This window comes from Pseudophryne corroboree, chromosome 2 (genome assembly GCF_028390025.1).
Source record: "Pseudophryne corroboree isolate aPseCor3 chromosome 2, aPseCor3.hap2, whole genome shotgun sequence".
Lineage (NCBI taxonomy): Eukaryota > Metazoa > Chordata > Amphibia > Anura > Myobatrachidae > Pseudophryne > Pseudophryne corroboree.
This window is the reverse complement of record NC_086445.1, coordinates 166,148,983-166,176,217: the sequence shown is the minus strand read 5'-3', so window position 1 is coordinate 166,176,217 and position 27,235 is coordinate 166,148,983. Positions and strand designations below refer to the sequence as shown.

The 27,235-nt window shown below is 47.3% G+C and overlaps 1 long non-coding RNA gene across 1 annotated transcript in view; it reads right to left on the bottom strand.

Annotated features, from left to right (window-relative positions):
* Positions 1–18,268: 18,268 nt before the first annotated feature.
* The window catches only part of LOC135050606 (uncharacterized), a 91,880-nt gene continuing 82,913 nt past the window's right edge, over positions 18,269–27,235 (bottom strand). The window contains exon 2 of the long non-coding RNA XR_010241694.1: positions 18,269–18,553. This is a non-coding gene — a long non-coding RNA (uncharacterized LOC135050606). The remainder of the gene's footprint in view (positions 18,554–27,235) is intronic.

Below are 27,235 nucleotides of genomic sequence, written 5' to 3'. Positions count from 1 at the left end.
CCCCACAGTGCCAGTTACATTGCCCCACAGTGCCAGATACAATGCCCCACTGTGCCGGATACATGCCGCACAGTGCCAGTTACATTGCCCCACAGTGCCAGATACATGCCCCACAGTGCCAGATACATTGCCCCACAGTGCCAGATACAATGCCCCACAGTGCCAGTTACATTGCCCCACAGTTCCAGATACAATGCCGCACAGTGCCGGTTACATGCCCCACAGTGCCAGTTACATTACCCCACAGTGCCAGATACATTGCCCCACAGTGCCAGATACATGCCACACAGTGCCAGTTACATGCCCCACAGTGCTAGTTACATTGCCCCACAGTGCCAGATACATTGCCCCACAGTGCCAGTTACATTGCCCCACAGTGCCAGATACAATGCCCCACAGTGCCGGATACATGCCGCTCAGTGCCAGTTACATTGCCCCACAGTGCCAGAAACATGCCCACAGTGCCAGTTACATTGCCCCACAGTGCCAGATACAATGCCCCACAGTGCCAGTTACATTGCCCCACAGTGCCAGATACAATGCCGCACAGTGCCGGTTACATGCCCCACAGTGCCAGTTACATTACCCCACAGTGCCAGATACATTGCCCCACCATGCCAGTTACATGCCCCACAGTGCCAGTTACATTGCCCCACAGTGCCAGATACAATGCCCCACAGTGCCAGTTACATTGCCCCACAGTGCCAAATACAATGCCCCACAGTGCCGGATACATGCCCCACAGTGCCAGTTACATTGCCCCACAGTACCAGATACATGCCCCACAGTGCCAGATACATGCCACACAGTGCCAGTTACATGCCCCACAGTGCCAGTTACATTGCCCCACAGTGCCAGATACAATGCCCCACAGTGCCAGTTACATTGCCCCACAGTGCCAGATACAATGCCCCACAGTGCCGGATACATGCCCCACAGTGCTAGTTACATTGCCCCATAGTGCCAGATACATGCCCCACAGTGCCAGTTACATTGCCCCACAGTGCCAGATACAATGCCCCACAGTGCCAGTTACATTTCCCCACAGTGCCAGTTACATGCTTCACAGTGCCAGCTGCATTGCCCCACAGTGCCAGATACAATGCCCCACAGTGCCGGATACATGCCCCACAGTGCCAGTTACATGCCCCACAGTGCCAGTTACATTGCCCCACAGTGCCAGATACAATGCCCCACGGTGCCAGATACAATGCCCCACAGTGCCGGATACATGCCCCACAGTGCCAGTTACATTGCCCCACAGTGCCAGATACATGCCCCACAGTGCCAGATACATGCCACACAGTGCCAGTTACATGCCCCACAGTGCCAGTTACATTGCCCCACAGTGCCAGATACAATGCCCCACAGTGCCGGATACATGCCCCACAGTGCCGGATACATGCCCCACAGTGCCAGTTACATGCCCCACAGTGACAGTTACATTGCCCCACAGTGCCAGATACAATGCCCCACGGTGCCGGATACAATGCCCCACAGTGCCGGATACATGCCCCACAGTGCCAGTTACATGCCCCACAGTGCCAGTTACATTGCCCCACAGTGCCAGATACAATGCCCCACAGTGCCGGATACATGCCCCACAGTGCCAGTTACATGCCCCACAGTGCCAGTTACATTGCCCCACAGTGCCAGATACAATACCCCACAGTGCCAGATACATGCCCCACAGTGCCAGTTACATGCCCCACAGTGCCAGTTACATTGCCCCACTGTGCCAGATACATGCCCCACTGTGCCAGTTACATGCCCCACTGTGTTTTATAAATGCCCCACACTGTGCCTGATACATGCCCCACAGTGCCAGTTACATGTCCCACTGTGCTCCCCCCCCCCCCTCGTCACTCACCGCTTCGCTTGTGTTGATTTGATATGTGAGGGGAGGAGAGCGCGGCGCCTCTCCTTCCCCTCACCGCTCCAGGTCTCCGGCGGCTGTGTGGCGCCGGTTCACTAGCCAATCATAGCTCGCGGACCGGCAGCCAATCAGGAGCCGGTCCATAAGCTCTGATTGGCTAACGCCGCCGGAGACCGGACACAGCAGCGCTGCTGGGGCTGACAGCGGCGGTGAGGGGAGGGAGAGACGGTGCGCTCTCCTCCCCTCACATTTTGGCTTGACGGGGGCGAGCGGGGCATGATGCCCTGGCCGCCGGCGGCGCCCCCCTCTCCTGGGCCTGCCATGGCACACAGGGCACGTGCCCCACTCGCCCTACCCTAGATATGCCTCTGGAGTTATCAGAGGAATTATTTATTAAAAGAACTCTGTTTAGGACACGTGGGCACTCGCTGAGGCTGGAGGAGAGAAAATTCCGTACGCAACAAAGGAAAGTGTTCTTCACTGTTGGAGCAATAAGGATTTGGAATTCCTTGCCAAGGAAGGTTGTAATGGTGGACTCTGTAAATGCATTTAAAAGGAGATTGGATGAAGTTCTGATTGAAAAGGATATCCAAAGTTACAACATTTAAAATATTCACGTTCTTAATCCGGGTGTAACATGATTTGTAGTTGTTAACTAGTCATAAAACATTCTTCAGCAGGTACAGTAAAATCAACTCAACTTAATACAAAATACAGGTTGAACGCGATGGGCATTTTGCCTCTTTTCAACCTCAATTACTATGTTACCATATTACTATGAATATAAGTATGAAAGGAAAGGAGGTTAGAGAGCGTCCCGTCCTCCCCTTCCGGCCGGGCTGTCTCACATAGGCAGCATTACGGAGTCTGGGGAGAGTAGTTGAGAGGAGAGGGGAGAGTGGCTCCTCCCCCACCCCACCCCTGGCCTGGATCCGATACACAGTGTGCACTGCAGTGGCCGCATTACCACAGGCTCTGGGGCACTGGGGGCGCAGTGCTGGTATAGCCGCCTCTGGTCCCACACACATTATGCAGTGACTGTGCTCCACTATATATCATTGTCGTCACAGTGCCCCACACACATTATGCAGTGACTGTGCTCCTCTATATAACATTGTCATCACAGTGTCCCACACACATTATGCAGTGACTGTGTTCCATTATATATCATTGTCATCACAGTGCCGTGCACACATTGTGCAGTGACTGTGCTGCTGTATAGATCATTGTCATCACAGTGCCCCACAAACATTATGCATACCTCCCAACATTTCTTCTTTATAAAGCGGGACACACGCGCGGCGAAGCCGCGTGCTCCCTAAAAGGGGTGTGGCCTAAGAAAAATGGGACGTGGCTTCGCGGGAGGACCCGTGATCGCGAGCCATGCCCCCGTTTTCGTCACTGAGGGGGCATGCCCAGCGCTCTGTGAGCCGCTGGCATGCCCCCTCTCCCTCTGACTTCAGTGAATAGACGCTGTGCGCATGCGCACAGCGTCTATTCACCGCTGCTCTGCTAAGCAGGGCAGCGACAGATAGAGCCTCCCAACTGCCCCCCCCCCACCGCGGGACACTGCGGCCCGCGGGTGGGACAGTGGGACAGTCCCCAAAAAAACTGGACTTTCCCGCCAAATCGGGACAGTTGGGAGGTATGCATTATGCCATGACTATGTTCCCAGTGGCGTAACTAGAAATTTTTCTCCCCCAAGCCAAAAAATTCTTTGGCGTCCCCCCCAATCCCCCATCCCCCATAATTAGCACTAGTAAAGGGATAAACATGTGCGCGCGCGCCGCAAAAAGGATATGTGGCTTCATTGAAATGGGTGTGGCTTCGCATAAAGGGGTGTGGCATTGCAGGAAAAGACTATCTCATACCCCAGTTTTGCAACCTGCACGCCCAGACGTTAGCCACCACAGGAAAGAAAAATAATCCTGATTCATGCCCCTTACATTATTTGTAATTTTTCCTCCTTATAGTAATGCCCAGTATACATTATGCCACATAGTGCAATGGCCCTTAGACATTATGCCACACACAATAATGCACACACCGTAATGCCCCCGACACATTATGCCACACACTGTAATGTGTGTGACACATTATAACAGGAATCGCAATGCCCGTTATACATTATGCTACACACTGCAATGCCCCTGATACATTATAGCACAATGTCTGTGACACATTATGACACACACCGCAATGACCCTGAGACATTATACCACATATCACAATGCCCGTGATATAGTATACCATACACCGTAATGCCTGTGACACATACCGCAATGCCCGTTATACCCTATGCCACACACCGCAATGCCCCTGATACATTATAGCACATACAATGTCTGTGACACATCATGACACACACCGCAATGACCCTGAGACATTATACCACAAACCACAATGCTCGTGATATAGTATACAACACACTGTAATGCCTGACACATTATGACACACACCGCAATGTCCGTGATACATTATGCCACACACTGCAATGACCCTGAGACATTATACCACATATCACAATGCCCGTGATATAGTATACCATACACCGTAATGCCTGTGACACATACTGCAATGCCCGTTATACCCTATGCCACACACCGCAATGCCCGTTATACATTATGCCACACTGCAATGCCCCTGAGACATTATACCACATACCACAATGCCCGTGATATAGTATGCCACACACCGTAATGCCTGTGACACATTATGACACACAGCGCAATGTCCGTGATACATTATGCCACACACCGTAATGCCCATTACACATTAAGTCCTACAGTAAGGCTTCTAATTACTTTTAAATTACCTGCTCGTTGCCAGGGGTTTCATGCTCTTGGTTCCATGCACGGTGCCAAGGGTTTTCATGCTCAGGGTGTCATGCTCGTTGCCAGGGGTTTCATGCACTTGGTGTCATGCTCGTTGCCACGGGTTTCATGCACTGGGTGTCATGCTCGTTGCTAGGGGGTAGTGCTTGTTGCTAGGGCTGTGCTCTCCCAGTGCCACATATGCCCCCAGTGCCAGATATTCCCCAACAGTGCCAGGTACTCACATGCCCCAGTGCCAAATATAGCTCCCCCCCATGTGTCAGGTACACATATACCCCCCCAGTGCCACATATACCCCCAGTGCCAGATATTCCCCCACAGTGCCAGGTACTCACATGCCCCCAGTGCCAAATACAGCCCCCTTCCCCCCCATGTGCCAGGTACACATATACCCCCCCAGTGCCACATATGCCCCCAGTGCCACATAAGCCCCCCTCCCCCTGTGCCACATATGCCTCCAGTGCCACATAAGCCCCCCTCCCCCTGTGCCACATATGCCCCCAGTGCCACATAAGCCCCCCTCCCCCCGCTCCCCCGCTGTTTTGTGTTGGAGGGACATGGAGGGCACAGCGCGCACCTCTCCTGTGTCCCTCCTGGGTCTCCGGCGGGTCTGTTAAAGGAAGTGCCAGTTCGTGAGCCAATCAGAGCTCACGAATGGCACTTCCTTTATTAGACCCGCCGGAGACCCAGGAGGGACACAGGAGAGGCGCGCGCTGTGCCCTCCGTGTCCCTCCTTACAGCAGCGGAGGGAAGGAGGAGACCGCAGATTGACATGCGGACGCTCGTCCGCATGTCAATCTGCGCTAAATCAGTGGCGCCCCCGCAGCCCTGCGCCCCCAAGCCACTGTTGTCACAGTGCCCCACACACAGTATGCAGTGACTGTGCTCCACTATATACTATTGTCATCACAGAGCACCACACACAATATGCAGTGACTGTGTTCCTCTATATATAATTGTCATCACAGTGCCCCACACACATGCAATGATTGTGCTCCTCTATATACTATTGTCATCACAGCACCCCACACACATAATGCAGTATCTAACCATTCATCGCACAGAAATGCCCATTTCATGGAACGAATGATGTGATCAATCAATGGATGAATCAATACTTCCACACTTTCTATCTCCATCTGTGTACGTTTGCATGGTATGGTGCATGTGTAATTTGTGATTACTTTCTATAGCACATCCAGTGGCGCCGAAAAGGAGGGGGGGTACTCTTTACCCGAGCCTGGGCTTGTTGGAGGGGTCCGCGTCCCAGTGGCCCCCTCCTCCTTCCATTGCACAGAGCCGCACTTTGGGATAAGAAAGAAAACAGGATTTTGATACCTACCGGTAAATCCTTTTCTCCTAGTCCGTAGAGGATGCTGGGGTCCACTTCATGACCATGGGGTATAGATGGTTCTGCTGGAGCCATGGGCACTCTTAAGACTTTTCAATGGGTGTGAACTGGCTCCTCCCTCTATGCCCCTTCTCCAGACCTCAGTTATAGGAACTGTGCCCAGGGAGACGGACATTTCGAGGAAAGGATTTACTTTAATACTAATGGGGAGATACATACCAGCTCACACCTCAACCATGCCGCATAACATGGCATTCAACATAACACAAGCCAACAGGCATGAACCAATTACAGCAAACATGCTGAAACTAATAAAACACAACATGTGTAACTCTAATAAACAAAACTGCAGATAAAGTACGCACTGGGACGGGCGCCCAGCATCCTCTACGGACAAGGAGAAAAGGATTTACCAGTAGGTATCAATAATACGTCCTAGAGGATGCTGGGGTCCACTTCATGACCATGGGGTTTATACCAAAGCTCCAGTACGGGCGGGAGAGTGCGGATGACCCTGCAGCACCGATTGACCAAACTTGAGGTCTTCATCGGCCAAGGTGTCAAACTTGTAGAATTTTGCAAATGTGTTTGACCCTGACCAAGTAGCTGCTCGGCAAAGTTGCAATGCCGAGACCCCCCGGGCAGCCGCCCAGGATGAGCCCACCTTCCTAGTGGAATGGGCCTTCACCGACATCGGTAACGGCAATCCAGCCGTAGTATGAGCGTGCTGAATCGTACTTCTGATCCAACGCGCAATAGTCTGCTTGGAAGCAGGACACCCAATCTTGATGGGAGCATACAGGACAAACAAAGACTCTGCTTTCCGTATTCGAGCTGTTCTAGCGACATAAATCTTCAAAGCTCTAACCACATCTAGAGACTTTGACTCAGTGAACGTGTCAGTAACTACTGGCGCCACAATAGGTTGGTTTATGTGGAAAGATGAAACCACGTTTGGAAGAAAATGTTGACGAGTTCTCAACTCTGCCCTATCTTCATGGAAGATCAGGTAAGGACTCTTGTGAGACAAGGCCCCCAACTCAGACACCCGCCGTGCGGATGCCAATGCCAAAAGCATCACCACTTTCCAAGTGAGAAACTTCAACTCTATCTCTTGTAGAGGCTCAAACCAATCAGATTGAAGAAACTGCACCACATTAAGGTCCCATGGTGCCACTGGAGGCACAAATGGAGGCTGGATGTGCAGAACCCCTTTCACGAAGGTCTGAACCTCTGGAAGAGAGGCCAATTGTTTTTGGAAGAACACTGACAAGGCCGAAATCTGGACCTTGATTGACCCCAATCGGAGGCCCGCCTCCACACCAGCCTGCAGAAAATGGAGAAAACGTCCCAACTGAAACTCTTCTGTAGGAGCCTTCTTGGATTCACACCAAGACTCATATTTTCTCCAAATACGGTGTTAATGTTTCGACATTACTCCTTTCCTGGTCTGAATAAGGGTGGGGATGACTTCCTTGGGAATACCCTTATGGGCTAGGATCCGGCGCTCAACAGCCATGCCGTCAAACGTAGCTGCGGTAAGTCTTGATACACGCACGGCCCCTGCTGCAGCAGGTCCTCACGAAGAGGTAGAGGCCGAGGATCTTCTATGAGCAACTCCTGAAGATCTGGGTACCAAGCCCTCCTTGGCCAGTCTGGGGTAATGAAGATTGCTCAAACTCTTGTTCTCCTTATGATCCTGAGCACCTTTGGGATCAGCGGAAGTGGAGGGAAGACATACACCGACCGGAACACCCACTGGGCCACTAGCGCATCCACTGCTATTGCTTGAGGGTCTCTCCACCTGGAACAATATTTCTGAAGCTTCTTGTTGAGACGAGATGCCATCATGTCTACTTGAGGAACTCCCCAAAGACTTGTCACCTCTGTGAAGACTTCTTGGTGGAGGCCCCACTCTCCTGGATGGAGATAGTGTCTGCTGAGGAAGTCTGCTTCCCAGTTGTCTACTCCCAGAATGAATATTGCCAACAGAGCCTTTACATGTTTTTCTGCCCAGAAGAGGATCTTCGTCACCTCTGCCATTGCCACTCTGCTTTTGGTTCCACCCTGCCTGTTTATGTACGGGACTGCTGTTACATTGTCCAACTGGATCTGCACAGAATGATCTTGAAGAAGATGTACCGCTTGTTGAAGGCCATTGTAAATGGCTCTCAATTCCAGCATGTTTATGTGAAGGCAGGCTTCCTGACTTGACCATTTTCCTTGGAAGCTTTCCCCCTGAGTGACAGCTCCCCAGCCTCGGAGACTTGCATCCGTGGTTGCCAGGACCCAGTCCTGAATCCCGAACCTGCGTCCCTCTAGTAGGTGAGAACTGTGTAGCCACCACAGGAGCGAAATCCTGGCTTTTGACGACAGGATTATCTTCCGGTGCATGTGTAGGTGGGATCCCGACCACTTGTCCAACAGGTCCCACTGGAATACCCTGGCATGGAACCTGCCAAACTGTATGGCCTCATAGGCCGCCACCATCTTCCCCAACAACAATGCACTGATAGATGAACACACTCGATGGTTTCAATATCTGTTTTACCATTTTCTGGATTTCCAGAGCCTTTTCCAGCGGAAGAAATACTCTCTGAACTTCTGTGTCCAGAATCATTCCGAGAAAAGACAATCTTGTCGTCGGTTCCAACTGTGACTTTGGATAATTTATGATCCAACCGTGTTGTTGGAGTATTGACAGGGAGAGTGTGATGTTTTGTAACAACTGCTCCCTGGATCTCGCCTTTATCAGGAGATCGTCTAGATAAGGAATTATATTGACTCCTTTTTGAAGCAGGAGAACCATCATCTCCGCCATCACCTTGGTGAATACCCTCGGCGCCGTGGAGAGACCGAAAGGTAACGTCTGGAATTGGTAATGGCAATCCTGAACCGCGAATCTCAGATAAGCCTGGTGAGGAGGATAAATGGGAACATGCAGGTAAGCATCTTTTATGTGTATAGACACCATGTAGTCCCCCTTCTCCAGGCTGGAAATCACTGCCCTCAGTGATTCCATTTTGAACTTGAATCGTTTCAAGTAGAGATTCAGATTTTTCAGGTTTAGGATCGGTCTGACCGAGCCGTCCGGCTTTGGAACTACAAAAAGGCTTGAATAAAACCCCTCCCCTTTGTTGTTACAAAGGTACCAGGACTATGACCTGATCCTGACATAATTTTTGGATTGCCGCTGTTACTGCTTCCCTTTCTGGAAGAGAAGCTGGCAAGGTCGATTTGAAAAATCGGCATGGGGGAACGTCTTGAAACTCCAGCTTGTATCCCTGGGACACTATTTGCAGCACCCAGGGATCCAGGCCAGACAGAATCCAACCTTGGCTGAACACTTTAAGACGTGCCCCCACCCGAGCGGCCTCCCGCAAAGGAGCCCCCAGCGTCATGCTGAAGATTTGGCAGAAGTAGGGGTAGACTTCTGCTCCTGGGAACCTGAAGCTGCTGTGGACTTCTTTCCCTTTCCCCTTCCCCTACCCGCAAAGAAGGGGGAACCTCTCGCTTTTTTGTATTTATTGGGCCGAAAGGACTGCATTTGCGGGTGATATGTCTGTTTTGCCGGTGCAGGCGCAGAGGGCAAAAATGTCGACTTACCTGCTGTAGCCGCCGAGACTAACACATCCAGTCCATCGCCAAATTAGGCCTCACCTTTATATGGGAGAGCCTCCATATTTCTTTTGGAATCTGCATCCGCGTTCCACTGGCGAATCCACAATGCCTGCCGAGCCGATACTGCCATGGTAGCAGCTTGTGAACTCAAGAGTCCAATATCTTTCATCGCTTCTAGCATGTATGCGGCAGCGTCTTTGATATTCCCTAACTTAAGGAGTATCTCATCTTTATCAATCGTGTCAATTTCTGATGACATGCTTTCTGACCATTTTTCAATAGCGCGACTCACCCACGCACAAGCAGTTGTGGGCCTGAGCAGCGTACCATTGGCAACATAAATGGATTTCAATGTAGTTTCCATCTTTCGGTCTGCCGGCTCTTTTAGTGAAGCCGTGCCAGGTGCAAGGAGAATTACCTTCTTTGTCAACCTGGACTGTGTACTGTCTAACACAGGGGGTGACTCCCATTTTTTCCTGTCCTCCACCGGGAAAGGATAAGCTATCTGAATTTTCTTGGGAATACGAAATTTATTTTCGGGATTCACCCACATCCCTTCAAAGAGTGTATTAAGCTCGTGGGAAGGAGGGAAAGTGACCTTAGATTTCTTTTCTTTATAGAAATATGCCTTCTCCTGAGGTACAGGAGTGGATTCCGTGACTTCCAGAACTTCCCTTATAGCTACAATCATATATTGTATATTTTTTGCCAATTTATGATCTATTTCTCTGGAGTCACAAGAATCAGTGTCCGTGTCGGTATCAGTATTCACAATATTCGTAAATGGTCTCTTATGTGGCCCAGAGGGGTCGCCTGCGGATGGAAGAACAGAGCCCTGAAAAATCACATCCTCCACAGATTTTCTCCAGCACTCAGCATGAGATTCAGACTTATCTAATCTCCTATTGATATGATGCATACTATCACATATTTCTTTCACCCATGCAGCTCTTGGTGTGCTGGCAGTGCCACCATATTACACTTCTGTGTCCATAAAATGGTTTCCTCACGTGTACAACACACACACAGACACACTGGGACTTATAGGGGACAGACCCACAGTAAAATCTGTCAGAGGGACACAGTTTAGGAGCAGCCAGTTCACAAGCCCAGCGCCAGTATCTAATGCCTGTGAATACAGAATGCCCACTCACACTTGTAAAGCACCAAATTCGCTTGTGCCCCCCCCCTGTTTTGCACCCAGATACTTGTAGTCAGAAGTGAAGGAGGACCAGCGATGTCTCTGCAGCCTGGCCTGAGGAGAGAGAAAATGGCACTGAGCAGTGTGCTGGCTGCCTGAGGAAGAAGCTCCGCCCTTTTTACCTCAGAAACTTTTCATAATATTTATACTGGTGGGGTTAGAGCTGTGCCTGGGCATCTTATGCCCCCTTTTTGCCAGTTTATAGAGGTGTTTTTGCTGCCCAGGGCCCCCCCCCCGTGCCCTGCACCCTGCAGTGCCTGTGTGTGTGGGCAGCAATGGCGCGTTGCGCTCCCACCAGCTGCGCTGTACCTCAGCCATCACTTTTCTTGATAGAAGATCTGTCTTCTTCTACTCACCTGTCTTCTGACTTCTGGCTCTGTGAGGGGGGTGACTGCGTGCTGTGGGAGTGAGCATCTAGACACGGCTAGCGTTCAGTACCCTTCAGGTGCTAATGGTGTCCTGTCAGCCAGAAGCAGAGCCATGAAACTCTTCAGGAAGATTGTTCCTACTTCTGCCCCCTCAGTACCACGAAGCAGGGAGACTGTTGCCAGCAGTTCTCCCTGAAAACAAAAAACCTAACATAAGTCTTTTCAGAGAAGCTCAGTAGAGCTCCCCTAGAGTGCATCCAGTCTTCCTGGGCACATTTCTAAAACTGAGGTCTGGAGGAGGGGCATAGAGGGAGGAGCCAGTTCACACCCATTGAAAAGTCTAAAGAGTGCCCATGGCTCCCGCGGAACCGTCTATACCCCATGGTCATGAAGTGGACCCCAGTATCCTCAAGGACGTATGAGAAAGAGCTGATTGCTGCCTCTCTCCTTGTCCCAGCACATGCAGGGCTAGGGAGAGAGGCGGCTGCAGTTGCAGCCTCTCCCTGCGTGGAGGGAGTAATCACAGCTGCCCGTCCAAATTCCCACCTGCCACCCTCCAGATCGAGCACCAGCTCCACTATTGCTGCACTTAGAATATTTATTTTAGTATTCTTTAAGGAGGGGGATTGGCCACCCCCCCCCCTCCCTTCCCCGCCTCCTGCCTTGGTCACATCCCCTCCATATACCAGGGCCCCACATAGTTGCCGGCATCCCTGAGTGCTTCCACATTTAGGCTTGTATGATGGGGGCATGCCCATGTAACAGGTGGAAGAATGTCCAATTCACTGTGCTTTCGGGGGTATGCATAGTGCTGAATAGCGCTGTTATACATTTTCCCACTCCAGTCCTCCTCCTTCCTCCTGTCACCATCTCTATGCCACACTCACCAATGGCAGATACATGTGGTGGCCATTCACTTATCTGCTATACAAAGCAGCATGAATGGGTCACAATTAGAGATGAGCGCCTGAAATTTTTCGGGTTTTGTGTTTTGGTTTTGGGTTCGGTTCCGCGGCCGTGTTTTGGGTTCGAACGCGTTTTGGCAAAACCTCACCGAATTATTTTTGTCGGATTCGGGTGTGTTTTGGATTCGGGTGTTTTTTTTCAAAAAACACTAAAAAACAGCTTAAATCATAGAATTTGGGGGTCATTTTGATCCCAAAGTATTATTAACCTCAAAAACCATAATTTACACTCATTTTCAGTCTATTCTGAATACCTCACACCTCACAATATTATTTTTAGTCCTAAAATTTGCACAGAGGTCGCTGAATGACTAAGCTAAGCGACCCTAGTGGCCGACACAAACACCTGGCCCATCTAGGAGTGGCACTGCAGTGTCACGCAGGATGGCCCTTCCAAAAAACACTCCCCAAACAGCACATGACGCAAAGAAGAAAAAAAGAGGCGCAATGAGGTAGCTGTGTGAGTAAGCTAAGCGACCCTAGTGGCCGACACAAACACCTGGCCCATCTTGGAGTGGCACTGCAGTGTCACGCAGGATGGCCCTTCCAAAAAACACTCCCCAAACAGCACATGACGCAAAGAAGAAAAAAAGAGGCGCAATGAGGTAGCTGTGTGAGTAAGATAAGCGACCCTAGTGGCCGACACAAACACCTGGCCCATCTAGGAGTGGCACTGCAGTGTCACGCAGGATGGCCCTTCCAAAAAACCCTCCCCAAACAGCACATGACGCAAAGAAAAAAAGAGGCGCAATGAGGTAGCTGACTGTGTGAGTAAGATTAGCGACCCTAGTGGCCGACACAAACACCGGGCCCATCTAGGAGTGGCACTGCAGTATGTATGTATAAAGAAAGAAAAAAAAACCACGGTTAGGTGGTATATACAATTATGGACGGGCTGCCGAGTGCCGACACAGAGGTAGCCACAGCCGTGAACTACCGCACTGTACTGTGTCTGCTGCTAATATATAGACTGGTTGATAAAGAGATAGTATACTCGTAACTAGTATGTATGTATAAAGAATGAAAAAAAAACCACGGTTAGGTCACTGGTATATACAATTATGGACGGGCTGCCGAGTGCCGACACAGAGGTAGCCACAGCCGTGAACTACCGCACTGTACACTGGTTGATAAAGAGATAGTAGTATACTCGTAACAACTAGTATGACGACGGTATAAAGAATGAAAAAAAAACCACGGTTAGGTGGTATATAATACAATTATGGTTGGACGGACTGCCTGCCGAGTGCCGACACAGAGGTAGCCACAGCCGTGAACTACCGCACTGTACACTGGTTGATAAAGAGATAGTAGTATACTCGTAACAACTAGTATGACGACGGTATAAAGAATGAAAAAAAAACCACGGTTAGGTGGTATGTAATACAATTATGGTTGGACGGACTGCCTGCCGAGTGCCGACACAGAGGTAGCCACAGCCGTGAACTACCGCACTGTACACTGGTTGATAAAGAGATAGTAGTATACTCGTAACAACTAGTATGACGACGGTATAAAGAACGAAAAAAAAACCACGGTTAGGTGGTATATATTATAATACAATTATGGATGGACGGACTGCCTGCCGAGTTCCGACACAGAGGTAGCCACAGCCGTGAACTACCGCACTGTACACTGGTTGATAAAGAGATAGTAGTATACTCGTAACAACTAGTATGACGACGGTATAAAGAACGAAAAAAAAAACACGGTTAGGTGGTATATATTATAATACAATTATGGATGGACGGACTGCCTGCCGAGTTCCGACACAGAGGTAGCCACAGCCGTGAACTACCGCACTGTACACTGGTTGATAAAGAGATAGTAGTATACTCGTAACAACTAGTATGACTGACTATGACGGTATAAAGAATGAAAAAAAAACCACGGTTAGGTGGTATATATTATAATAATACAATTATGGATGGACGGACTGCCTGCCGAGTTCCGACACAGAGGTAGCCACAGCCGTGAACTACCGCACTGTACACTGGTTGATAAAGAGATAGTAGTATACTCGTAACAACTAGTATGACTGACTATGACGGTATAAAGAATGAAAAAAAAACCACGGTTAGGTGGTATATATTATAATACAATTATGGATGGACGGACTGCCTGCCGACTGCCGACACAGAGGTAGCCACAGCCGTGAACTACCGCACTGTACACTGGTTGATAAAGAGATAGTAGTATACTCGTAACAACTAGTATGACACTATGACGGTATAAAGAATGAAAAAAAAACCACGGTTAGGTGGTATATATTATAATACAATTATGGATGGACGGACTGCCTGCCGACTGCCGACACAGAGGTAGCCACAGCCGTGAACTACCGCACTGTACACTGGTTGATAAAGAGATAGTAGTATACTCGTAACAATTAGGATGACACTATGACGGTATAAAGAATGAAAAAAAAACCACGGTTAGGTGGTAGGTATATAATAATAAATAATACAATTCTGGTCGGACGGACTGCCTGCCGTGTGCCGACACAGAGGTAGCCACAGCCGTGAACTACCGCACTGTACACTGGTTGATAAAGAGATAGTAGTATACTCGTAACAATTAGGATGACACTATGACGGTATAAAGAATGAAAAAAAAACCACGGTTAGGTGGTAGGTATATAATAATAAATAATACAATTCTGGTCGGACGGACTGCCTGCCGTGTGCCGACACAGAGGTAGCCACAGCCGTGAACTACCGCACTGTACTGTGTCTGCTGCTAATATAGACTGGTTGATATTTAAAGAGATATTAGTAGTATACAACAATACTATACTGGTGGTCAGGCACTGGTCACCACTCCTGCAGCAAAAGTGTGCACTGTTAATTAATATAATTGTACTCCTGGCTCCTGCTAACAACCTGCAGTGCTCCCCAGTCTCCCCCACAATTAATTATAAGCTTTTAATTTATACATTGATGACTGTGCAGCACACTGGGCTGAGCTGAGTGCACACAGACTGAGTCACACTGTGTGACTGACTGTGCTGTGTATCGTTTTTTTTTTCAGGCAGAGAACGGATATAGCAGAGAGAAGTGAACGGATATATTATATTAAATAAAAGTTAACTAGCAACTGCACTGGTCACTGACTGTGGTAAACTAACTCTGTCTGCGACTCTGCACAATCTCTCTCTATCTAATCTATCTATCTCTATTCTAATGGAGAGGACGCCAGACACGTCCTCTCCCTATCAATCTCAATGCACGAGTGAAAATGGCGGCGACGCGCGGCTCCTTATATAGAATCCGAGTCTCGCGATAGAATCCGAGCCTCGCGAGAATCCGACAGCGTCATGATGACGTTCGGGCGCGCTCGGGTTAACCGAGCAAGGCGGGAAGATCCGAGTCGCTCGGACCCGTGGAAAAAAAAGTGAAGTTCGTGCGGGTTCGGATTCAAAGAAACCGAACCCGCTCATCTCTAGTCACAATACCTTCCAACTCCCGGGCAGATCCGGACAATTTAGTCCTTGTTGTGACAGTGGAACAGAGTCCTCAAATATGGACTGTACTGCTGAAATGGGGACGATTGGATATATGCAATGTGTCCCACTTGTATTATTGTCATCAATGTGCCCCGAATAAAGTATACATCATGGTACCCCTCAATTTTTGAAAAAATAATTTTTCTTACAAAATATTTAGCAAAATATATACATATTTTCAAATAACTCAGATTTTATTACTTTTTTTCCTATATATTTTTATTACATGATCTGTTATATAGAGAAGAATCAACCTATCCACTGCACCACTTCTTTTAGTCACCTATTTACACAGGTCAAGCAGAAGTTTTAAACTTGTATTTACAGCATGAGGGAGTAACTGGCTTTGGAATTTATGGGATAATGTGTTGCAGCTGGACTTTCTTTTATTTAGAACTAAGAACTGTTTTGCCTCACTAAGCAAAAACTATCATAATTCCTCCCTGTCCCTTTCTCTAACCTGTGCTCTCCTCATTATCATTGCACTTCAAGGCTTTTGACAGTTTCAACTCAGAAACTATTAACGACTGCCAAAAATGTTGTAGTAATATATTATGTATTGAGTTTCATGCATTATATTGAACATCTTTAATGTACTATAGTTATTATGTCCCTTTGTAAGGGGTTTATTTGCCTACAACACGTGCCAGGAATTGAAAATTGCATTGTACCCTCCAAAAACACTTTTATTTTCTTTTTAATCTTGTTATATAAGTAACTGGACCTATTTGTAAACCAGTCGTCTGGCCCCGTATATAATTTTCTCAAAGTTTCCTGAAGAAGTATGTTTAGATTAGGTCAAACTGGCCCAGTGGGCACTGCTCCCTGAGGGCCCACCCCCTCCTCTAGGGATCAGGGTCCTGACACTGCACTTGAATTATGCATATGTTATATATACTATTATATTATACTGCATAGGACTATGGTCAGGGGCTGACTGGCAACATTTAGACTGGGCGAAAGGATGGGGGTGTGTGCAAATGCAACAAAGTGGCCCCAGCTTTTCTACCAGCTTATGGCAATGGCAAAATGGACGTGGCAAAAAACTGCAGGTCTGGACATCTAATGGGGATGCTTTTAAATGTGTAATGAAATAAATGAAAAATCATTATTTCTACGAACTATAATCAAATACATCATTGGTGTAACTTGTGTTCAATTAGATTTGATTTTACAATCCTCCACTAACATACTAACATGCCCATACTACATTACATCTGCGTCTGATTAGCCAACTGCTTGTAACGCCTGGGAACGCTCAACACATTTCTAATACATATCTATGTGTGTGCTTATGAATCTGTACAGCAGACCCATTTGAACACCATCAGAACGCATGCGCCGTGCAACTCATGCACAGATGAAAAATATTGCACAAGAAAAAAAACAAAAAAACACATTGACCCCCCACAGGAAATAAACAATCATATTGGCCCCCACAAGAAGAAAAACAAAAACACAGTGGCTTCACATGAAACAAAATAAAACAGAACCTTGCAAACTGGTAGATGTAACTAATCAGTGCCTGGCGCTGCTGTTGCTGGTCAGTAAACTGATGTGATAGGACCCTCATAATAGCATGTAGTGAGTGCACAGTCAACGCACCCAACTGACTCTCACCATCTGCCTGCCAAATCTGTGGGCTCAATGAAGAATGAAGCCGCCCTGCATTTAATGAATCCTCGCCCGCCCATTGTGGATTCACAGTGTGGGAGGCAGAGCTTGGTAGTGCAGTGGAGCACCGCTACTAACGTACATTGCAGTTAGTGCACGTGGCAGTGGCTGGTTCTGCCCCCAGGGTCTGTGCAGCTGCAGCAGTCGCATAGCCCTCCTTATGGGGTGTGCCCAGTACTATGGTCTGCCAGTGCTGCCCAGTGCTATGGTGTGCCCAGTGCTGAATCTTACCTTGTGCCAGTGTGCTTCTTTTCTCCTCATGGGCTGCTGAGACCTGGTAGGCCCGGCAGAATGAATGCCCCTTTCACATGGTAGCAGCAGCAATAAGTCTGATGAACGCAGTAGCAGCAGAAGTCCTACACAGACTCTGCTGATAAGTCCTACCCCTTTTCTTGGGTTGCTGAGAAAGGAAACTTGGCTCCCCATTGCTTAGCAGTGTCCATCTTTTAGTAGCCTGCTATGAGGGCAACCATTTTCTGCAAGCCACTCTCTCCTTATAGAACAGAGTGATTGGGGAGCAGGCGGCAATTAATAATTAAACTTGTACCAGTCAGATGGGGCAGATGGCACCCTGCCACCTCCCCCCCCCCCAGCTCACCATTATCATGCATGCACTAGCAGTATTTTCTATATCTATCAAAGGGTCCAAAGCATGCATTATAATGGTTAGCCAATCCTCTGTGGTGGCTGGCCACACCCCCTCTTGAGGCTGGCCACATCCCTAAGCATGGACCTCTTCCACTGCATTCCCCCAGTGGGCCCTTCATGCCCCAGTCCGGCACTGTACAAACACTGCATGTACTAATAGTAGCCACTGTAATCAAATTAGGAGCAGTATATCCCCAAGAACAAATTTAAAAAAGTGTCCTTCAATTCAGGCACGTTTTTTATAAAAACATAATTTTTATTCCACAGTAAAAGACACATAGCCGGTAACCCTTAGCCAGTGAGATTGATTAGTGATTTCCCCTTGAAATGGATTTTGTGGTTTGCTTAAAAAAATAGAAAACTGGGTATTATTGCTTATCGGTGTACTGTCACAGGAACAAACACTCAGGACTGTAGGTGTAGATCTCAGGACCAGCTGCTTCTCCCACTGGTAGCTTCATGTGGCTTGCTCACGTATTAGTAGCCCCAAGTATCTTTTTGTGTAAATATCTGAAGGGAAAAAATGCAAATTTTGATTACAAAGACATTTTGTGATCAATATCTACAATATAAAATATACATCACAATATTAGATGGCACTACTGTCTTTATAAAATTAGTGCCACTGAGCAATAACAGACATCCATGCAAACAAAGCCGTGGGCAAACACTAGTGATAGAATAAATGTGGGTTTTGTTTTGTTTTTTTGCAGATTATCAGGGCATGCTGGAACTTGGAGAACCAATATAATTTAATGAAACAAAAAAACAAAAGCAAAAAAACAAACCTTACACATATAACTTTGTCCAATTTATTGTTCAAATGGTCTTTACAGTATGGAGTTCTCATTCCATGTTTAGCAAAACAAAAGGGACATAGGTGGTCATTCCGAGTTGATCGCTAGCTGCATTCGTTCACTGTGCAGTGATGAGGCAAAAAAATGGCACTTCTGTGCATGCGTATGCGGCGCAATGCGCACGCACAACGTATTATTACAACAAACTATGTAGTTTCATACAGGGTCTAGCGATGCTTTTCCGTCGCACTGCTGGCCGCAGAGTGATTGACATGAAGTGGACACTTCTGGGTGGCAACTGACCATTTTCAGGGAGTGTTCAGAAAAACGTAGGCGTGGCTGGGCGAACGCAGGGCGTGTTTGTGACATCAAATCAGGAACTGAATGGTCTGAAGTGATCGCAAGTGCTGAGTAGGTTTTGAGCTACTCTGAAACTGCACAAAAAAACTTTGCCGCCGCTCTGCGATCCTTTCGTTCACACTTCTGCTAAGCTAAAATACACTCCCAGTGGGCGGCAGCATAGCGTTTGCACGGCTGCTAAAAACTGCTAGCGAGCGATCAACTCGGAATGACCCCCATAGACGACGCATGACTGTCCCCATTAGGAGCCCGGCCCAAATGATCAGTTAGGTTGGTCATTAATAACAAATACACTTCATTCTGATTGGTTAGACCACACTGCTTCTTATAAATCATAAGAAGAACAACATTTATTATTAATTTTAAATTAACACTATTCCAGGCAAGGACCCACAAATAATTATCCTGCCATGCCCATCATTGTTCAAATTTACACAAGATCCAATCTGTTCAACTTATTATGACATTATGAACCACAAAATTAAAATTTAGTTTTTGTATATTTCGATATTATTATCATTAAGTGTCTATCTCACAGTCCGCACTGATTGTCCTGGAGTCTTCCAGTTCCACCAATATCCTGAGTCTATGAAAAAAAAAAAAAAACCCTGCGAACTGCTTTGTAAATGTGACATCCTGCTCATGACATCATCAGCTCTGCAAACTTTATGATATTCTAAATAAACTGCTTAAAATATTATTAAATATATCTCAGAGTGTTCATTTGCTTTATCCATTGCCTTAGATTTTCCTCATGAAAACCTCATGTCTTTTTATAGGTTTACAACTGAATAACAAAGATTAGTCATTTTACAGTATTAAAGACTCCACACAAATGACTAAGGATTCCCAAGTTACTGCTTGGACATTAAACCAGAGATGTTGAAAACAGCCTTGGCAGAGCCATGAAACTTCACTGGATTAACTCATTATGATTTTTATTTTTCAAGTGATAAACTATAAAATCAGACAATGCAAATAAACAATTATATTCTAAAAACGAAATATGATAATTATTACTTTAAAATGATATTGCTCAGGCTTATTAGCCAGTTGACAGGACATGGTGACTTAGGGGGACATTTACTAAGCAGTGATAAGAGCGGAGAAGTGAGCCAGTGGAGAAGTTGCCCATGGCAACCAATCAGCACTGAAGTAACATCTATAAAATGATACAGAGCTGCTGATTGGTTGATGGGGAAATTTCTCCACTGGCTCACTTCTCCGCTCTTATGACTACTTAGTAAATGTCCCCCTAAGTAGCACTGGAGACTATAGAATCAGTCTCTTGCTCTGTCTCACCTCATGCTTGCTCCCACCTTGCCCATCTCTTTAACCTGTTCCCACTTCCTTCAAACACTCCCTAGTCTCACTTGTCCTTAAGAAACCCTCAATGGACCCTGACTCACTCTCTCTCTAGCACCATATTTCTCTCCTCCCTCATGCTTCCAAGCTCCTTAATAGGATTGTTTCTGTCCACCACACTTAATTTCTTTCCACTCACTTCTCAACCCTCTTCAATCTGGCTTCCATCCCCTCCATTACACTGAAACTATCCTCTCCAAGCAAGGTCACAAATGACCCTCCCACAGCCAAACCTAAGGGCCATCTACATGTCACCTTTGACACTGTCGACCACTTTCGTCTCCTCACTCTCCAATCCATTGTATTCCATGACTCCGCCCCATCATTCTCCCAGCACAGTAAACCATTGGTTAATGCAGAGTCTGCATTTTAATGCAGATTTTTCCTCACAGCTCTTAGCCTGCAAGGAAAAATCCTGCCTCTGGGGATTAGCATGAGGAGTTACGGCAGCTAATTTAATCGGGCAGTACATTCAATTAGCTGTGGGGTAAACTCCACACCTAATTGAATCTCCCTTTATGGTCCTAAATTTAAAACACATTCTATAGTTCTAATGCCCCAATACTGGAATAATATTCCTGTGATCATATTGTAATAATACTAGGATGTCATTACATATGACATTCAGTTGAGAACTAAGCAATATTGTACTGTTGCCCGGTGGCTTAATTCCATCTGTATTTGTAAATCTTGCGGTCTTTTGACCAATTATTGCATTAATACGCAAAAATATCTACAGGTGAACAGGGCAGTAGAGAGCCTGGCTGGGCCTGGGTACTTTTCAGGGGGTGTGGCCTAATAACAGGAGGTGTGGTCATGCACCCTTAGAAAAAATACTGAAAAAGAATGGTATTTTAAGTGCCTCCATGACCAAACTGCAGCCCAGCACAAAGCAGCGTGTGCTGGGCTAAGGAGAAACGCTGCAGCTGCTGCTGCCAGTTAAGGGGGCCCAGGGCCCCCACTGGACCCCTCCATCCGACCTGGAGTCGGGTGATTTGTACCCTCCCCCCCCTTCTCTCTGCACCACTGAACAAAGTGCTAAAATTGTCACAGCACACCATCACTTTTTTTTTTAGCACACAGAAGTACAGTATCTACCAGTTCAAATTATCCTATACTGAAGTACCTAGCAGTTCATATTATGCCACACTATAGTGCCCCCAGTTCACATTGGGCCTAATTCAGACCTGATCGCTAGGGTGCGTTTTTTGCATCCCTGCTATTAGGTAGTAGTGATGTGCACCGGAAATTTTTCGGGTTTTGTGTTTTGGTTTTGGATTCGGTTCCGCGGCCGTGTTTTGGATTCGGACGCGTTTTGGCAAAAACTCCCTGAAAATTTTTTGTCGGATTAGGGTGTGTTTTGGATTCGGGTGTTTTTTTACAAAGAACCCTCAAAAACAGCTTAAATCATAGAATTTGGGGGTCATTTTGATCCCATAGTATTATTAACCTCAATAACCATAATTTACAATCATTTTCAGTCTATTCTGAACACCTCATACCTCACAATATTATTTTTAGTCCTAAAATTTGCACCGAGGTCGCTGGATGGCTAAGCTAAGCGACACAAGTGGCCGACACAAACACCTGGCCCATCTAGGAGTGGCACTGCAGTGTCAGGCAGGATGGCACTTCAAAAAAATTGTCCCCAAACAGCACATGATACAAAGAAAAAAAGAGGCGCACCAAGGTCGCTGTGTGACTAAGCTAAGCGACACAAATGGCCGACACAAACCCCTGGCCCATCTAGGAGTGGCACTGCAGTGTCAGACAGGATGGCACTTCAAAAAAATAGTCCCCAAACAGCACATGATGCAAAGAAAAAAAGAGGTGCACCAAGGTCGCTGTGTGACTAAGCTAAGCGACACAAGTGGCCGACACAAACACCTGGCCCATCTAGGAGTGGCACTGCAGTGTCAGGCAGGATGGCACTTCAAAAAAATTGTCCCCAAACAGCACATGATGCAAAGAAAAATGAAAGAAAAAAGAGGTGCAAGATGGAATTGTCCTTGGGCCCTCCCACCCACCCTTATGTTGTATAAACAGGACATGCACACTTTAACGAACCCATCATTTCAGCGACAGGGTCTGCCACACGACTGTGACTGAAATGACTAGTTGGTTTGGGCCCCCACCAAAAAAGAAGCAATCAATCTCTCCTTGCACAAACTGGCTCTACAGAGGCAAGATGTCCACCTCATCATCATCCTCCGATTCCTCACCCCTTTCACTGTGTACATCCCCTCCTCACAGATTATTAATTCGTCCCCACTGGAATCCACCATCTCAGATCCCTGTGTACTTTCTGGAGGCAATTGCTGGTAAATGTCTCCACGGAGGAATGGATTATAATTCATTTTGATGAACATCATCTTCTCCACATTTTCTGGAAGTAACCTCGTACGCCGGTTGCTGACAAGGTGAGCGGCTGCACTAAACACTCTTTCGGAGTACACACTGGAGGGAGGGTAACTTAGGTAGAATAAAGCCAGTTTGTGCAAGGGCCTCCAAATTGCCTCTTTTTCCTGCCAGTATACGCACGGACTGTCTGACGTGCCTACTTGGATGCGGTCACTCATATAATCCTCCACCATTCTTTCAATGGTGAGAGAATCATATGCAGTGACAGTAGACGACATGTCAGTAATCGTTGGCAGGTCCTTCAGTCCAGACCAGATGTCAGCACTCGCTCCAGACTGCCCTGCATCACCGCCAGCAGGTGGGCTCGGAATTATTCCTCGCACCCCCAGTTGCGGGAGAATGTGAAGGAGGAGCTGTTGACGGGTCACGTTCCGCTTGACTTGACAATTTTCTCACCAGCAGGTCTTTGAACCTCTGCAGACTTGTGTCTGCCGGAAAGAGAGATACAACGTAGGTTTTAAATCTAGGATCGAGCACGGTGGCCAAAATGTAGTGCTCTGATTTCAACAGATTGACCAACCGTGAATCCTGGTTAAGCGAATTAAGGGCTCCATCCACAAGTTCCACATGCCTAGCGGAATCGCCCTGTTTTAGCTCCTCCTTCAATGTCTCCAGCTTCTTCTGCAAAAGCCTGATGAGGGGAATGACCTGACTCAAGCTGGCAGTGTCTGAACTGACTTCACATGTGGCAAGTTCAAAGGGTTGCAGAACCTTGCACAACGTTGAAATCATTCTCCACTGCGCTTGAGTCAGGTGCATTCCCCCTCCTTTGCCTATATCGTGGGCAGATGTATAGGCTTGAATGGCCTTTTGCTGCTCCTCCATCCTCTGAAGCATATAGAGGGTTGAATTCCACCTCGTTACCACCTCTTGCTTCAGATGATGGCAGGGCAGGTTCAGGACTATTTGCTGGTGCTCCAGTCTTCGGCACGCGGTGGCTGAATGCCGAAAGTGGCCCGCAATTCTTCGGGCCACGACAGCATCTCTTGCACGCCCCTGTCGCTTTTTAAATAATTCTGCACCACCAAATTCAATGTATGTGCAAAACATGGGACGTGCTGGAATTTGCCCAGATGTAATGCACGCACAATATTGCTGGCGTTGTCCGATGTCACAAATCCCCAGGAGAGTCCAATTGGGGTAAGCCATTCTGCGATGATGTTCCTCAGTTTCCGTAAGAGGTTGTCAGCTGTGTGCCTCTTATGGAAAGCGGTGATACAAAGCGTAGCCTGCCTAGGAACGAGTTGGCATTTGCGAGATGCTGCTACTGGTGCCGCCGCTGCTGTTCTTGCTGCGGGAGGCAATACATATACCCAGTGGTCTGTCACAGTCATATAGTCCTGAGTCTGCCCTGCTCCACTTGTCCACATGTCCGTGGTTAAGTGGACTTTGGGTACAACTGCATTTTTTAGGACTCTGGTGACTCTTTTTCTGACGTCTGTGTACATTTTCGGTATCGCCTGCCTAGATGGTATTTGGTACCGGGGACACAGTACCTCAAACAAGTCTCTAGTTGCCTCTGAATTACCGGAACCACGTTTCTCACCACCCAGGCTGACAAGACCTGAGTTATCCGCTTTGCAGCAGGATGACTGCTGTGATATTTCATCTTCCTCGCAAAGGACTGTTGGACAGTCAATTGCTTACTGGAAGTAGTACAAGTGGTTTTCCGACTTCCCCTCTGGAATGCCGATCGACTCCCAGCAGCAACAACAGCAGTGCCAGCAGCAGTAGGCGTTACACTCAAGGATGCATCGGAGGAATCCCAGGCAGGAGAGGACTCGTCAGACTTGCCAGTGACATGGCCTGCAGGACTACTTGCTTTCCTGTGTAAGGTGGAAATTGACACTGAGGGAGTTGGTGGTGTGGTTTGCAGGAGCTTGGTTACAAGAGGAAGGGATTTAGTGGTCAGTGGACTGCTTCCGCTGTCATCCTAAGTTTTTGAACTTGTCACTGACTTCTGATGAATGCGGACCAGGTGACGTATAAGGGAGGATGTTCCTAGGTGGTTAACGTCCTCACCCCTACTTATTACAGCTTGACAAACGCAACACACGGCTTGACACATGTTGTCCGCATTTGTGTTGAAATAATTCCACACCGAAGAGGTGATTTTTTTTTGTATTTTGACCAGGCATGTCAATGACCATATTCGTCCCACGGACAACAGGTGTCTCCCCGGGTGCCTGACTTAAACAAACCACCTCACCATCAGAATCCTCCTTGTCAATTTCCTCCCCAGCGCCAGCAACACCCATATCCTCATCCTGGTGTACTTCAACAGTGACATCTTCAATTTGACTATCAGGAACTGGACTGCGGGTGCTCCTTCCAGCACTTGCAGGGGGCGTGCAAATGGTGGAAGGCGCAAGCTCTTCCCGTCCAGTGTTGGGAAGGTCAGGCATCGCAACTGACACAATTGGACTCTCCTTGGGGATTTGTGATTTAGAAGAACGCACAGTTCTTTGCTGTGCTTTTGCCAGCTTAAGTCTTTTCATTTTTCTAGCGAGAGGATGAGTGCTTCCATCCTCATGTGAAGCTGAACCACTAGCCATGAACATAGGCCAGGGCCTCAGTCGTTCCTTGCCACTCCGTGTCGTAAATGGCATATTGGCAAGTTTACGCTTCTCCTCAGACGCTTTCAATTTTGGGTCATTTTACTGAACTTTTGTTTTTTGGATTTTACATGCTCTCTACTATGACATTGGGCATCGGCCTTGGCAGACAACGTTGATGGCATTTCATCGTCTCGGCCATGACTAGTGGCAGCAGCTTCAGCACGAGGTGGAAGTGGATCTTGATCTTTCCCTATTTTAACCTCCACATTTTTGTTCTCCATTTTTTAATGTGTGGAATTATATGCCAGTATCAATAGCAATGGCCTACTACTATATATACTGCGCACAACAGAAATGCACCACAGGTATGGATGGATAGTATACTTGACGACACAGAGGTAGGTAGAGCAGTGGCCTTCCGTACCGTACTGCTATATATACTGGTGGTGACTGTCAGCAAACTTCAAACCTAAAATGCACCACAGGTATAGAATCTAGATGGATAGTATACTTGACGACACAGAGGTAGGTAGAGCAGTGGCCTTCCGTACCGTACTGCTATATATACTGGTGGTCACTGTCAGCAAACTGCAAAACTAAAATGCACCACAGGTATAGAATCTAGATGGATAGTATACTTGACGACACAGAGGTAGGTAGAGCAGTGGCCTTCCATACCGTACTGCTATATATACTGGTGGTCACTGTCAGCAAACTGCAAAACTAAAATGCACCACAGGTACAGAATCTAGATGGATAGTATACTTGACGACACAGAGGTAGGTAGAGCAGTGGCCTTCCGTACCATACTGCTTTATATACTGGTGGTCACTGTCAGCAAACTGCAAAACTAAAATGCACCACAGGTATAGAATCTAGATGGATAGTATACTTGACGACACAGAGGTAGGTAGAGCAGTGGCCTTCCGTACTGTACTGCTATATACAGATGTGTCTACATACATCTTTGCTATATCCCGCCATGTATGGCACAGTTTTGCATGCCATGGACTCAGAGATTTAGCTATGCCTTGTGATTTGTCTAAATTTTCTTCTTTATAATGTTACTTTATTCATATTCTATTATGGCAAACCAAAATTTTTAAATACGTCCACTCGCTACTCATAAAAAACAGCTTAGCCGTGTTTTGCATGTTGTGCCAAATTGGTAAAAAAGCAAAGATGTAAGTGGACACATCTGTATACTGGTGGTCACTGTCAGCAAACTGCAAAACTAAAATGCACCACAGGTATAGAATCTAGATGGATAGTATACTTGACGACACAGAGGTAGGTAGAGCAGTGGCCTTCCGTACCGTACTGCTATATATACTGGTGGTCACTGTCAGCAAACTGCAAAACTAAAATGCACCACAGGTATAGAATCTAGATGGATAGTAAACTTGACGACACAGAGGTAGGTAGAGCAGTGGCCTTCCGTACCGTACTGCTATATATACTGGTGGTCACTGTCAGCAAATTGCAAAACTAAAATGCTCCACAGGTATAGAATCTAGATGGATAGTATACTTGACGACACAGAGGTAGGTAGAGCAGTGGCCTTTCCGTACCGTACTGCTATATATACTGGTGGTCACTGTCAGCAAACTGCAAAACTAAAATTCACCACAGGTATAGAATCTAGATGGATAGTATACTTGACGACACAGAGGTAGGTAGAGCAGTGGCCT